The sequence below is a fragment of the Lacerta agilis genome, chromosome 2, assembly GCF_009819535.1.
Source record: "Lacerta agilis isolate rLacAgi1 chromosome 2, rLacAgi1.pri, whole genome shotgun sequence".
Classification (NCBI taxonomy): domain Eukaryota; kingdom Metazoa; phylum Chordata; class Lepidosauria; order Squamata; family Lacertidae; genus Lacerta; species Lacerta agilis.
In genome coordinates, this window is record NC_046313.1 from 73,312,874 (window position 1) to 73,327,950 (window position 15,077).

A 15,077-nucleotide genomic window follows, 5' to 3' on the forward strand; every position below is an offset into this window, starting at 1 on the left:
ACCGTGAAGGAAACAACAGCCTCCCAGGAGCTGACCTAAACACCTCGGGGCTCTCGAACTCAGAGCGTTCCCCGGTCTGACTGTCCTCACCTAGACACGTCTCCATGGGTGTTCTGACATTAGCACATTCAGACACTCTGCACTTCTTCAACAACTGCACTACCTTGCCAGTCTGATTGAGCAAGACACTCCCGTCTTCGGCTCTGTCTACCTGCACACCTAGGTAAACACCAACAGGGCTTAGGTTCCTGAGCTGGAAAGACTGACCAAGCTCCTCTGCGAACCGTTGCACCTGTCCCCTGGTCTCCACCAGGTAAAGCATGTCCGCACTGGACTGCAGAACTAGCTCCTGCTCTGGACTTACTCCTGCCAGAAACAGGCAGCTATCAGCACAACTCTGGCTGACACCTAGCTTACTCAAAGCTTCTTGCACGCCTGAGGACCAATCTCTGGCTGACTCCTTCAAGCCAGTGATTGCCTCGTGCAAACTCCACACCTGATTTGGCCCGTTGTCCTCGAACCCTGGTGGAGGTACCTCGTACCTCTTCTCATCCAGGTCAGAATCCAAACAGTCATCCAAACCAAAGTGGCTTGCCTCAAAGCTGCTTTGAGTTGCGACCGCTAACAGCATGCGCGTGGTTTCGCTTCTGAGAGAGGGCGCGTCCAGTACCTCGGAACAATGGACCCCCTCCTCCTGAGTGAAACCTCTGGCTACTGACCTAGCCTCGCACTGCAACTCACCAGTTGCTGCCGTCTTGAGTCTGCACACCCAACGACCTTCTGACAGCGTCGTGGTTGTGCACACACCCAAAGACCTCATTGAGCTTACCTGCTCTACCATGGCATCCTGCCATTTCTGGGCCTCACCTTGAGATACCCATTGAACCTTTACAAGGCTTTCCGGTTCACACTGAACCAAACAAGCACTCACGCTAGTGGCCGTGAACCTTTCGGGCAGAATCCCTTCAGTGGATCGTGCAGACTGCTGTGATACCACTTCAGATTCTCCCTCTGCTCCAGTTGCACTGGATTCCACCTGCACGTCCTTGACGTCAGGCATCTGACCTACAGACTTGCTGCGCCTGTGCATCCTAACTGAACCACCCAAGGATGACGTTGGCGCGCCTTTGGGCTCCTGCTTCACTGCCAAAGAACCCCCCTCTTGCACCAGGACGAGACCTGCGCCAGGCTCTCCTGGAGAAGAGTTGCCACACAAAGAGTCGCCAAGCGTGGCCTGCCTCCTAGTCCGTGACATAGGAGTTGTGGGTGCACTCCCAGGCTGCTGCCTTGGAGTCACCACTAGCTGCGCTGCACCCTGGTGATGGCCGGGAACTCGGCCCGAGCCACCAGCAGTTGCCAAAGCCACAGCAATACCCCCTCTTGGGGCTGATCCACCTGGACCACCACCGCCACCAGCAGGTGGCGTATCTGCCTGTCCAGCACTGACAGGACCATCCAAAACATCAGGGCTTCTAGGGATGTGTTCCAATCCATTCTGCTCAAAGAATTCAGCACTCCTGCTGACTAGAACCTGGGTCTGGTCACTATCTGGGCTAACTAACCTCCAGCTACGCAAGCTGGGTTCGTACCCACAGAAAAACACTTTCGGAACCTTGGTACCACCCAGTTCCACCCAGAACCCTTGAGGAAGCTCTGCATCCAAGAGCATGTCTTCTGTGGCAGCATGCAGCATCCTTTGCTGCCTCTCTGCAAGACCACATACCTGTGAAGAAAGCAGGTTAGTCACACTGTGCTTACTCCCCCTCTCACTGAGGACCTGGGAACAGCCTACTCCAGTAGAAACCTGCTGTTCCACTGCAACCAGTGGTGCTGCCTCAGTTGCCTCCTTGAGCAACGCAGACCACATGTGGTGAGAGAAAGCATCAGCCAAACACTCAGAACAACACGCTCCCCCCAGGTTAGCTTCTGGCATCCCTTCAGAAACAGCCACATGAACCAGGGAAAAGGGACGCGTGGTTTCCCTTTCAGACGTGGGGTAGCAGGATGTCGACTCCTCGACCTTGCAAACCCTGCAATCAAGAAAGCTGTTACATGCCCTTAACTTGCACCCTTCAGAGAACTCAGGCTGCTTCAGCACACTGTCCCAGTGGCGACTTGCCAGCCTTTGGTACCACTGACATAAACACAAACGGTGCATGGGCACATTGGCGCACTGAGCAAACATTCCATCAGTGCCACCTCCCCCTGTTCTGGATTGAGACTTCTTAACAGCAAACAGCCCGTCCTGGCTGCCTTTCACGCGTAGAAGCATCTTCTGGCCCCTGCAAGCAGAACAGGTGATAAGCACAAAACAAACAGCAAAAACATTGGACAGAAGGTTTGACATAAACAAACAATACACAGTTATGTCAACAACCAAAGAAAACGCCAGTTCTGTCCCTTGGATCTGTCCCTTGACTGTTAGCAAAAAGTCAAGCGTTTTCTTGCCTCCAACAGTCAGTTCTCCAAACTGCTCTATAGGAGACTCGCAGTTCCTCACATGTCCACCAGGAGGAACGATGACGATGACGATGGCAACCATCACACGCAGCTCACCAGGGTTGGCCTTCGTTGCCACGGCAACTGCACGACAACAGTAGGCATCCTCTTCCGCCTGGGCTGTGGTAGAGCTGTTGCGATTCTCATGGCCAGTACCACACGTCATGTCCTTGGCCTTATCTTCAGCCATGCACGTCAACAAAAGACCAGGTGCAGGCTACGTGCCAAAACACAGATCCACAATCAATGCCTTTACGCTGGCTTCAGACTTGGAAACAGCCCCTCCCTTTCTGGGAGCAAAGCCCACGGCGATCTGGCCCCCCTCCTGCTTTCCATGGCACTGTTGCTTCTCAACAGCCATAAGCCAAGCTAGGGGCGAGCTTTCCAAAGCCACTGCAGCCAGTCCCTCAGCCCCATGAAACTGGGCTAGGGTCTTCTTCCAGGCTTCACAAGCACTGGCCAGACCTTCCTCCTCACAGGCGTTGGCCAAAACATCAACGCTCTCAGGGAACAGTCCTCTGCATTGAAGCTGTGAGGCTGGAGGTGCTTGCAAACAAAAGCTTCCCTCCTCCTTGCTGGGAATGCTATGGCTCCCTCCATCTTGCCCAGGGGTAGCGTACTCACGAATCTGTAGCTTCTCACCCGGCTCCACAGATGGGGGTTTCACCAGAGAGGTACAACTGCTTCTGCAGCCCTCGATCTGGGCCTCCCTGCTGCCTTCCAACCTCTGGCAGCAGGTTTTAGGCTCCTGAGCCATTCAGCAGACTGCTGAATGCTCCTGCTGGCAAAGCAAACTTCCCTGGATGCTCCATCACAGTCCAAACCAGGGAGGCACTTCTCAGCTTGGCACACACGTTCTGGATCCTTGGAACTGTCCCAGAATCAGCCCAGAATCGGGAAAAGCTTGGACCCATAACCTGAAGTGTTTTTTGATTGTTGGAAACGCTTCAAACCAACTTCTGCACGCTAATGGTGTCCAGCAAGCTTCCTTCAGCGCACGTACCTCTCCTGTACGTTCTCCTTGCTTGCTTCACCTGTGCTATCAGCAGAGTTATCTTCTTATCTTCTCTCACGCAGCGGGGTGTGTGTGCATGCCAGCATATTACAGACAACAGAGTCCGGCTTCTTTCTAATCTAGAAGCTTTATTTTACAAGGCATAAATCATTACATTCCGGGAGAGACGCAAGCCATGTTGGTGGCTTCTCCCTTCTCCCCGTTCTCCGGACAACAGAAACAGAAAGTATCACATTACACAGTACAACAGTACACAGAGCATCCGGTGACGCTCTTCCTCCTGTGGGTGGGACAACCAGTTGAGCTTGTTAACTCTAAAAGCTCCAAACCTCTACAGAACTTAGTTTGGTTAAAGGGAAGCATGAGTACAAAAACCGTGTTTCTTAGCAGACTTGTTTTGTTTACAAAGGAAGCAGGCCAACAAAGTGCAGCATAATAACAATCACATAACTCATAGAATCATAGAATCATAGAGTTGGAAGAGACCACAAGGGCCATCCAGACCAACCCCCTGCCAAGCAGGAAACACCATCAAAGCATTCCTGACAGATGGCTGTCAAGCCTCCGCTTAAAGAACTCCAAAGAAGGAGACTCCACCACACTCCTTGGCAGCAAATTCCACTGTCGAACAGCTCTTACTGTCAGGAAGTTCTTCCTAATGTTTAGGTGGAATCTTCTTTCTTGTAATTTGAATCCATTGCTCCGTGTCCACTTCTTTGGAGCAGCAGAAACCAACCTTTCTCCCTCCTCTATATGACATCCTTTTATATATTTGAACATGGCTATCATATCACTCCTTAACCTTCTATTCTCCTTAGTTACCAAAGAATACTGGAAACGGTAGTTAAGGTGCTGAGAATCATTGATATCTCTGGGGTGAACTACAGTTCCCAGGATTCTTTGGGTGTATGTGCTTTAAATGTGTGGTGGGTACACAACCTTTATCTCAGGCTGCATACCCACCATACATATTTGGGTTGGTGCACAAATTCTTTATTAGTTCATATTCTTGGCATCCTATAAAAGTTTTGATGTTATAATCCCTAATTTCCTTGCTCTCACACAGTACCTTATAACTCTCCTTATAACTATAGTTAGCTATAGTTGCTCTGAGGTCTGAATTTACACTTGGCTGCAGCAGCTAGACCAGGTATCTTCAACCTTTTCAGATCCAGGAACCACTTTTAACTCAGACATGCATTTGGGGACATATTTCTTAATCTTTTAGGACATATTTGCATGGTGGTAGTGCTCCTTTTGCGACCCACGATCAGGCCATGACCCACGACTGGGTCCCAACCCATCAGGTGAAGATCAGTGAGGTAGACTACTGGTATATACTGGCTTGCATTATGCTCATCACTTCTCGCTAATGTGAAGTCATAATCTAGTTATATTTTTTACAGCTCATGTGATTAAATTTAAGTTAAACCCAGCCTCACTCAATAAGCAGCAAAACATTTGCTTTGGGTTGGGGTGTATATGTCTAATTTGCACCCTGCTGGCTGAACTGGAACTATAACAAAACATTTAAAAGATTGGCATATAAGTAATATGATCACTCCTAGGTAATCAAAACAGCTGCAATCACAAGGATACTTGGATATACAGAGAGTTGTGCTGATAAGCTATCAGATCAGCTGTTGTTCTTGATAAAATAAAAAACTGTCAGATGGGATTCCAAATTCTTTCCTTTAGCACAGTGTGTGAGCTAGAACAGTGTGTGTGTATTTTGTCACTGATTATTCGCAAGCAATATATCCTGGTGAAATATCAATTTAGAACAAGGCCTGTCATTCTAAGCTTTTATTGAAACTTTGAAATCTGTAATATATCTATGTTTCAGTCAATGTAGATCATTTCTAGCAAAGCATAACTGATATTAATCCCTTCTGTGCTGTGGATTATATACAGGGTATGATTTAAGATCATACGAATTCTTACGCTGGACCTAGAGTCATCTCTGCATACAATTTTGCTTCTATATTGTTGATGAAAAGTTCTATGTCACCTTAAACCCAGTTCAAATACTCAGTTCATTACCTGAAAACCAGACACTTGCTTGGTAGACTTACAATAGCCATCATTTTTCATTCACAGTGTGTGATCTCTCCTCCCCTTCCGTCCCTGATCTGTCATACGGGTTAATAATACTGCCCTATTTTACTATTGCTGGAATTATTGAGATAATGTATGTGAAACTCTTGACACACCTGAAGGTCGTTTTATTGTACTTTTAAAAAATTGTATTTCACAGATATTGCTCCTTACCAGGATGCAGGTACACTGCAGGCAGCCCAGATGCTTCCAGGGGAAGGTAGCCCCCACAACCACTACCCTTTTCTGGCTATGGGAGTGGAGCTGGCTAGGACTGGAGCAAGACCCCCCCCTGCAGCCACAGGGGTCTGGCTTAATGGACTACAGTATAGTGTAAACATAAGTTTTATTTGCACTGGGAAACCCAAAAATTTGTATGATTTGCTTTATTGTGATATTCGCTTTATTGTGGTGGTCTGGACCTGAACCTGCACCATCTCCAAGGTATGCCTGTACTGGCTATTGGATGATATATCCTCCAACTCTATGACAGCAAAATCTGGGACACCAGCTTCCTTGACGTCATCTTCCTGTTTTTGCTTGTGAGAACATGGTGGCCATTTTGGGAGCCATGATTTTATGTTGTAATTTTCTACTGAAAAGAGGACCTTTTCTGGCATGGAACCCCAAAACATGTATGTTGGGTTTCCAAGATTGTGGCCACAGAAAAAGTGCTCTTTTTGGGTGTGTGTGTGTGTGTAAATCATGGTGCAAGATCACGCAAGATCATGGTGCCCAAAATGGCCACCATTCTCTCATGAGAAAAAATGTGATGTCCCATTTTGGGGCGACACTTGCAGGGTATGGAATGAGCCTGCCAAAAGAATTACGATACTTTAACTAAGGGTTGTAATTGAGGAAGTTGTGTAAGACCCAGATGAAAGAAAGCACTTCTTCACACAAAGCACAATTAATTTATGGAATCCACTGTCACAAAATGTGGTGTTGGCCATGAGTTTTGATCCTTTAAAGGGTTAGACCAATTCAAGTGGGTGGACAGATTTAACTTCATGGAAGATATAAAATGCAATCCTATACACAAACCTGGAGGTTGGTCCCATTGACATGAATGGGCCTCATTTCTGAGCATGGTTAACCATTAAAACTAAATGAGCCCATTGTGTTCAGAGAATGTATTTCTGAGAATTAAGATGCTGTGGACATGTTGTTGTTGTAAGAATAAATTAGACCAGAATCAGAAAGCACTTTCTATATGCTGAAAAAATGTATATAGAAAAGATAAATACTGAATTTTAGAATCCTTCCCAGCACTTTGGCGCCCCTCTTGCTTTTCTTTATGTAAAATTCAGAAGACATTATTGTTAAAGTCTTGCTAATATGAAATATAGTTTAGCCTGTAGGCAGATATCTTCTTCAGTACTATATTTAAATACTTTTATTTGAGCTCTCTTCTCTTTCACTCTCATAAAGAATATGAAACAGTATTCCCTGAAGGGACGGGGTTTTTTTTTTGTTTTGTTTTGCCTTTTCATTAACCAGTTTAGTGCACTTAGTCTTTTCGCCTGACTATGTACCACACTTGGCTTGAGTACCAGAGTTTTTGCTAGGCCTTCTGCCAGTGTCAGATAATATGTAATCCAAACTAAGACTGTTGAATGATTGCTTCCCACCGCCATTCCCAGTTTGTCATATGGCTCAAAATCTGGATCTTTTACTGCTCTTTGCCAGCCTCAAAGCACAAGAATCTAGTGTTCAATAGTATCAGATGTATCCTACTGTTAACAGCATTTAAACTACTTAACTAAGTGCTGATATTAAGTTGGCTTCCCTGCTGTGCTTCACTACTGACAGGCTTAGGAAAAAAAGTTTATTTTTAGAAAAGCAATTATTTTACTTTGAAAATGCATAGTGATGAATGAAGGGGAGAAATGTCTTTACTGGTCACAGTGAAAGTAGAGTGACTGCAATTTTCACATATATGTTTTTTTTTGTAGAAATGAAAAATAATAATTGCAAATATATGGCAGGGGAGAAATTCTATGCCCACTTATGTGAGTAGGTTTCATTGAACTCAATAGGATTTGCTTGTACAGGATTGGCCTGTAAATTGTTTATCTTTTTAGAAAGTGTTTGATAGGTTAAACTAATTTGTTTTCAGGATCATTTAAATTCCTGGGAGTTTACCTTAGTGAGGACCTCACTTGGAAAAATCAACATACTTCAGGTGGTCAGAAAGGCCCAACATTTTGTCTGTGTTGCCGTGCCAAGAAGTAAGGGGAATTTTGCCATATGTACAGAAACATAAAAGGGTAAAATGAATGTCTACATCCACCCTTATTATTCTTTGATATTTGCCATCTCCAGGCTGGTGCATGAGAGAGTCCCAGATTTGACTGTCTTCCAGTAGCAGGACGGATTTAGATCTGGTGGTTCTTTGGCAGGCCCAGATCTTCTCCAACCCAAAGTACTGGTACCTCATTTTTTGTCCCTCTGCAGACAACCTTAGATGGTAACATTGCTACTAGTTGTGTTGCCTGGTGTGCTTTCTGCCACTGCCGTGAGGGCTTTCACGGTGGCAGAAGCTTCCTGCAAATAAACAAGGACATCTATTAGATGCTAAACCCCTCCAGAAGTGCAGAGGGTGGCGGCAGGGGGTGGTGGTGGTTAGGACTGCAGTCCTTGTCACACAAAGGTTTCATTGACATTAGCGGGTCATAAATTAGTCACGACTAAACAGACCTATTGACTTTTACTTGGATTTAAGCCAAGCTTCTCACCCTTTATGGAGAAAATCCAATCACCTTATTTCAATTCACTATTCTGTTTTAAAGTAAATTTATGTATGATTTTGAGACTATCTGAACATTGAGCTGATTATCACCAAGTACTTGAGAAAAGACTCTAGGTCATTATCTCAGCTATTAAAAAGATATTTGATTTTTTAAAATTGACTCCCTTCTGCTCATGTTGCCTTTAGAAAGTAATTTGTACCGTACAGAATAGAAGGTTACATTAGAAAGCCCATCCGTTACCTTGGCAAGAATAGATTTCCTGTTGAGCTTAACAAATGTGAGCATTATATTGTTGCGAACAGTGCATTTGGTTGGAACACTGAATGGATTGCTGTAATATCTGCATGTACGGAGTCAAACATTATGGGCCACTTTATTTGTGAAACAGTGACGAATCAAACTCTGATTTGCTTGCTTTTGCAAAGCTTGCTTTTTTCAGAAGTGTATCGGGGACTGGGCCCTTCCATTAAAAACAAACACTTTGTCCAACCTTCTTTCTTTGATTGCATTTGCTTATATTGACAAATAATATTGTGGCATCTGGAAGCTTCTGGGAATTATTTTTATACATGAGTACAGAAAACAAATGGAGGTGCTAGAAGTGTGGAACTTTTTATTCCGAAAGAGGGGAAAGATTTGAAATCAGGGGAGGTTGGTAGAAACACTGGTTAAGCTGCCATACTTCTTCAGGCTTCAAGGCAACATTTGATTTGATAGCAAATTTAGCTTCAAAATCTTTTCTCTCAAAACTTAGCAACTGTGTGTGATTTTTAAGCCAAGGTACATATTACCAGTTGTATGAAGATCAAATAGATTATCTGAAGCTGTTGAAAAGATGAGTGATTTATGATATGCAAAGGATGGGGGCAGTGCAATTAGCTTCCACTTAACAGTACCAGGATAATCATAAAAAATATGTTGCTGCAGCATAAAAGGAAACTGCAATATATCTAGTTCAGTTATGAAAATTAGCTAAATGCCTTTGTAATAAAAATGCTTATATATAAAAGCAAAATGAGGAGTTATTTTTAATGCAAGCCTAATCTTTTCAGAGCTCAAGAGAGCAACGTTAATGGCTTCTAAGGAATGTTATAATTATGGCAGCATTTATTGTAGACTTCAAGATGAATAGCACAACATTAAATGGTTTCAGGAGTCTTTTAAGCAGTCAGCATGGAAATGCAAGCTTAAAAACTACCAATACACATTTTAATCTTCCCCATAAGTCACTGAATGAAAGACATACTAGATATATTTTTTAATGTTTTATTAGTCTTTGTTTCCATATTTGAGTTTCTATTTACACTAATAAAAATTAACTTGTAATAGATTCTGTCTATCAGAGTATTTCTGGAATGAACTGATTTATGCTTTCCCTTCACTCTTCACATAAAATATAATCAGGTGTGAAATATAGCAAACCTTTCAGTAAGTTGTCCCTCTTGGTTGTATTCAAGACATATCTGTTTATTGAAGGCATACCTATATTTTAATATCCAATAATGAAAAGGTCTGTAATCATGCATACTTAATGTTTTATTCAATAATCTTTTAAAAAACTGAAAAGAAAAAACAGCAAACAAATTTATTTCGCAAGCTGTGACTTGAATTAACTTATCATCAGTGATGTAGGATTTTAGCATTTTGTGACCAGTAGGAGGCTGCCTTCAGTAATACAACATTTACATATCATCTACCAGATAGATGGACATGTGAGCAATAGAGCTATTAGTCTTTTTTTTTAAAGGAATGTATCAACACATACATGCATAAATCAGCTTTGCTGGTTGAGATAAGGCTACAGATTTGTGAATGCATTTATTTCAAAGTCCCTTCCTTGATGCTGAGGGAACATTTCAAAAAGTTTGATCTACTAAAAATGTTCTGTCCTTTGCCTGAGGTGCTGCATTCACAACTCTCCCACTGTGAGAAACTAGATGATCTCTCCTACATCCCAGCAGTACTTTCCTCAAGTGCCTGCCAGTGTGTTATCTTTTCCCACTTAAAAGACCACATGCTTCAAAATAGTTCTATTTCTTTCTCCCACTAGACTAGACTCTTTCTGAAACAAAATGGGTAATATGCCTCCAAGTTTATTTCTAGGTCGCTATTTTCTGATCTTATGGCGAGGAAGGAAAAGTTTTCTCATTCTATTTTGCCTTTTCTTTTGGAGAAAATATATTATCTAACCTTTATAATGAGTATTTATATTACACATTAGGAAAACCCCACATGAAATTTCGTATCACAAGCAACAAATTTTAAAATTATTGTCAAGTTATGAGGAAAATGTTGATTTCACTTTGTCTTAGTGGTAGCTTTCTTGCGAGAGATCTGATGAGATTTGGTCTGGGTATTGAGAATTTTATGTCTTCCTCACAGAACTACATTTTTTGTGTTTCCCTGGTAGAGGGTGTAAGTTCTAAATGGGTGATCTGTCATTCACCTATAGCTAGGCCCTATATGCTTACCAGGGTGATCAGATATTAACATGCTGAAGAGAGGAGTTTGCTTTATTTAGCAGAGTTGATGGAGACGTTTTCCTTTTACAATACAATAACTTTCAAAAGCCTGTTGTGATGATACATGTCAGTTTGCAGTCTTTTTCAAGATAAGTTAAACATTTTTCTTTGTGTTCCATGTTTTTTTTTGATAAGTCAGTGTTCCCTGTTAGCAGTGAGTGAACATAAAATAAACAAATAAGTCTAAAAATATATACGCTTAGCTGATGTCAGCCTCTATCAGAATCAGAATTTTGCTGCAGAAAAGAAAAAGCCAAAGGCAGCAGCAATTACAATAATTAGAAATGCTGTTTTAGAATGCTGTTGTGCACTTGCTCTTAACTGCAGCACTGCTGCTTTGATGGCATTGTTCAGTGAAACATATGTCGGAGCTTCACAGGAATAAACATGGAAACAGACTGTCCGAGCTTGTGTTCACATTTTTCATTAGGTCTAACAGTCTGGTTACAGGATTTTCACACTGTCCGTTTCACTTTCTGACATAATAACCATCCTTAGGCACTTCCATACTTTGTGTAACAAACATTTTTGCTGTAGGTATCCTGGTGGTTTTGGAAGCAAATGTATGGCATGCAGACATCTTATAAATCCATTTTGTACCTATAGTGGAGCCCCAGTGACTCATGGTTACTAAGCATTGTGCAGAGGTGGAAAGACATGTAATTTACGTAAAACACATATAAGTAATTCATGCTTTATGAGCTGAATCCATTTGCAGAAGGTGTTTGGATTCAGTGAAGACACCTGCTCATGGAAGGAGTGCCAGACCATTTCCACTAATTTTCCCTGCAGACCTCTGTGCCACTTGAAAATGTGCTGTAGATTTTTGGAATATCCTCTGAAACAGAAAGGAAGTTGGCACAGTGTGTTGCAGTGGAAGAGAGTCAGTGCAAATCATATCCTTTCCTTCCATGACCAGAAGCATCTGCTGAATCTGAGCTTCTGCGTTTTCTGTGGAAGACATTCAAGGCTGGCTCCAGAAGGTGATGAAAACAGGCATTTGAAAAAGGATCTATGGCCACAACCAGGAGCACCTGGTGCTGTGGAGCTGGCTATTAAGTAGTGGGTGGACACAGTGATTCTCCAAGCAGCTCTCTTTATTCTCAGGCTGGAACAGAACTGAACTGAAGGTCTCTGACAGCCTGGTTATATAGTACTCAGTAACATGCAACAGTAACAACTCTCTCTAGTTACCCAATCTGTGAACGGCACTACCAATCCTTCATTTTCATGTGGACCTGAGTGAGAACTGCAGTCACAGTGGGCAGAGTGAAACTATATACACAACACCCCTAGTGGCCTAGGGTGAGAACTTCAATATATAACACTGGCCTACTTGCAGTAGTGTCAATGCCACTTACTAGGATGGTGCAGGGCAGTGTGGGTGCCCCAATGAAGCCTATCCAGTACTCTCAAAGATGTGCTCTCCCTTCCCCAACTTCAGCAACTTCAGAATTCTGGTAAGTGGCAACATCACTGCTCCACAACAAGGTTACACTGGCGAATCTTGGCCCAGCAGTGCTGATATTCTCACTTTGCACTGAGCACATTAAAAGGTCAGAGGCAGAGAGAACTCATAGTTTGAACCATGCTTTTTTCCAAGTCAAGGAGGCGCACCAAGAGCATTTTGCATCAAGACAACCCCAATCTGGGAGTTGGCTTCTGTGGTGGCACACTGGGAATTGCTTCCTCCTTAGTACTGTGGTGTCATCAGAGCATACCTTCCAAAAATAGGGACATCCAACCACACTCTCTAACATTTCTCCAATGAGAATAGCTCAACATCAAAAAAACTAAGATCATAGCCACTGGTCCCATCACCTCCTGGCAAATAGAAGGGGAAGAAATGGAGGCAGTGAGAGATTTTACTTTCTTGGGTTCTATGATCACTGCACATGGTGACAGCAGTCAAGAAATTAAAAGATGCCTGCTTCTTGGGAGAAAAGCAATGACAAACCTAGACAGCATCTTAAAAAGCAGAGACATCACCTTGCTGACAAAGGTCCGTATAGTTAAAGCCATGGTTTTCCCAGTAGTGATGTATGGAAGTGAGAGCTGGACCATAAAGAAGGCTGATCGCCAAAGAATTGATGCTTTTTTTGACTTCCGGCGGCGACGCAATCGCCGGGTGGTCGAGGGCTGCTTCGGGTCCGAAGCGCCCTGTCCATCCCGGGGGTTAGGAGCCGCGCTACCGCAGCGCGCGGCTCCGGTTGGGGTGCGGGAAGAGTGTCCCGCACCCTGGGCTCCCCGGCTGCGCCCGCGGAGGCTCCGAACCCTTCCCTTGCCCCCCCTGTAAAGGGGGAGTGGGGGTGAAGGGACAACGGAGCCGGGCTTACGGGGACATGCCCCAACCGGGATGTAAATGCGGCGGCAAAGCCCGCGGTGAGCGTCTAAGTTCTACCTGTGAAGAACGGAGCTAAAGGAACCCGGTGGTCGTGAGTAAATAATCTTGGCAGAAATCGCGTTTTTGGAACGATCCGGGGGGAAGGAGAAAGGCAGCCTGCCTCCCTCCCTTCGAGCCTAAGAAATTAACCAATTTGAGGGATTGCTGCCACAGAACTGGTTACAAAGTATTTAAAATCGATACATGAGACTGGCAAACTTTTTTCTTGGGAAGCTAATTAGCGGAAAATATCTCCATATAAAGTTGCAGTGTTTGCGCTCCAGCTTAGGAAAATGGCGACGAACAAAGAGACAGGGGAAGAAATATGATACCCATTTCCTCCTCCTCTGCCAGTATGTTGGGTTTCGTCTTTGAACTGGTATTGAACTCTGGACTAACAGATGAACAAAGGCTCACTGCCCTGAATGTGGAATTACTTTATAGAAAAGTCAAAGTCTTGTGTGGGGGTCTGAAATGGAACCAACTGCCCACAGAGGAGGCTTATAAAACTTTTGACACTTTGGAAGAAAGTCTTGCCAAAGAGCTGAGAGGGTGGATGGAAAGATGGAAAGAAATGAGTGAGCTACTTCGGAGAAGAAATTCGCTCTTTGGGGGTGGCAGCCCCAAGGCGATGTCAAGATTTGTTATATCCAGTCCCCGAGGTGTGAGCTCGGGGGCCAGGGACAGAGAATTAAGGTATTTACAAGAAGAAAAGGAATGTTACAAAGAACCGGAGAAGCTGAGAGAGGAAGAGATGGATACCTCGGAGCTCGTGGCAAGGAGAGTTTTGGACTGTGCCCGGATCTGTGGACGTTTGGAGAGGGAAGCTGCAAGGAAGTTCAGTGCTGATGCCATCAGGAGAAGAATAATGGACAGAGGGGGTGTGGGGTGAAGCATTAAGTAAAATCTAAAGCAATCTGTTATGGTATTTTGAAATCGGAGGGTGAACACTGTCAACAATAGTTTGTTTTATTATTTGTTTGAACATGAAAGGAGATATTTCAAGTTTTTATGTTATAAGCAGCAGTTTAAAGGATAGAAGAGATAGATTTGATGAGGATGATTTGTGAGGATTTATGAGGATGTAGTATAAATAAAGTCAATTTAAGTGGTTAAAGTTTATAGATTAAGATGATTAAGATTAAGATGAAGATTAAGATGAATGTTTTACTTTATATATATAATTAAGTTTAATTTTTTAAATGAAGAGGTTAAAAAGTAGATTGTGGATATAAACTCGAAGGTGAAAAGGCAGGGGAAGTCAACTGTCAAGATTGGAAAAAGAAATTTTTTTTTTTTGAGATGTCTAATTAAGAAGAAAAATCATGGCAATTTTTGTATTAGATGTGTAATTGTATTTGTTTTGTATGTGTATAAATGTAGGTGTGGTTAAGGTTGTATGTTGTTATAAGTAAAAATGTCAATAAATTCTTATAAAAAAAAAAAAAGAATTGATGCTTTTGAATTATGGTGCTGGAGGAGACTCTTGAAAGTGGACTGCAAGAAGATCAAACGTATCCATTCTGAAGGAAATCAGCCCTGAGTGCTCACTGGAAGGACTAATCCTGAAGCTGAGGCTCCAATACTTTGGCCACCTCATGCGAAGAGAAGACATCCTGGAAAAGACCCTGGTGCTGGGAAAGATTGAGGGCACAAGGAGAAGGGGACAACAGAAGACGAGATGGTTGGACAGTGTTCTCGAGGCTACCAACATAAGTTTGACCAAACTACGGGAGGCAGTGAAAGACAGGCATGCCTGGCGTGCTCTGGTCCATGGGGTCATGAAGAGTCAGACACGATTGACCGAC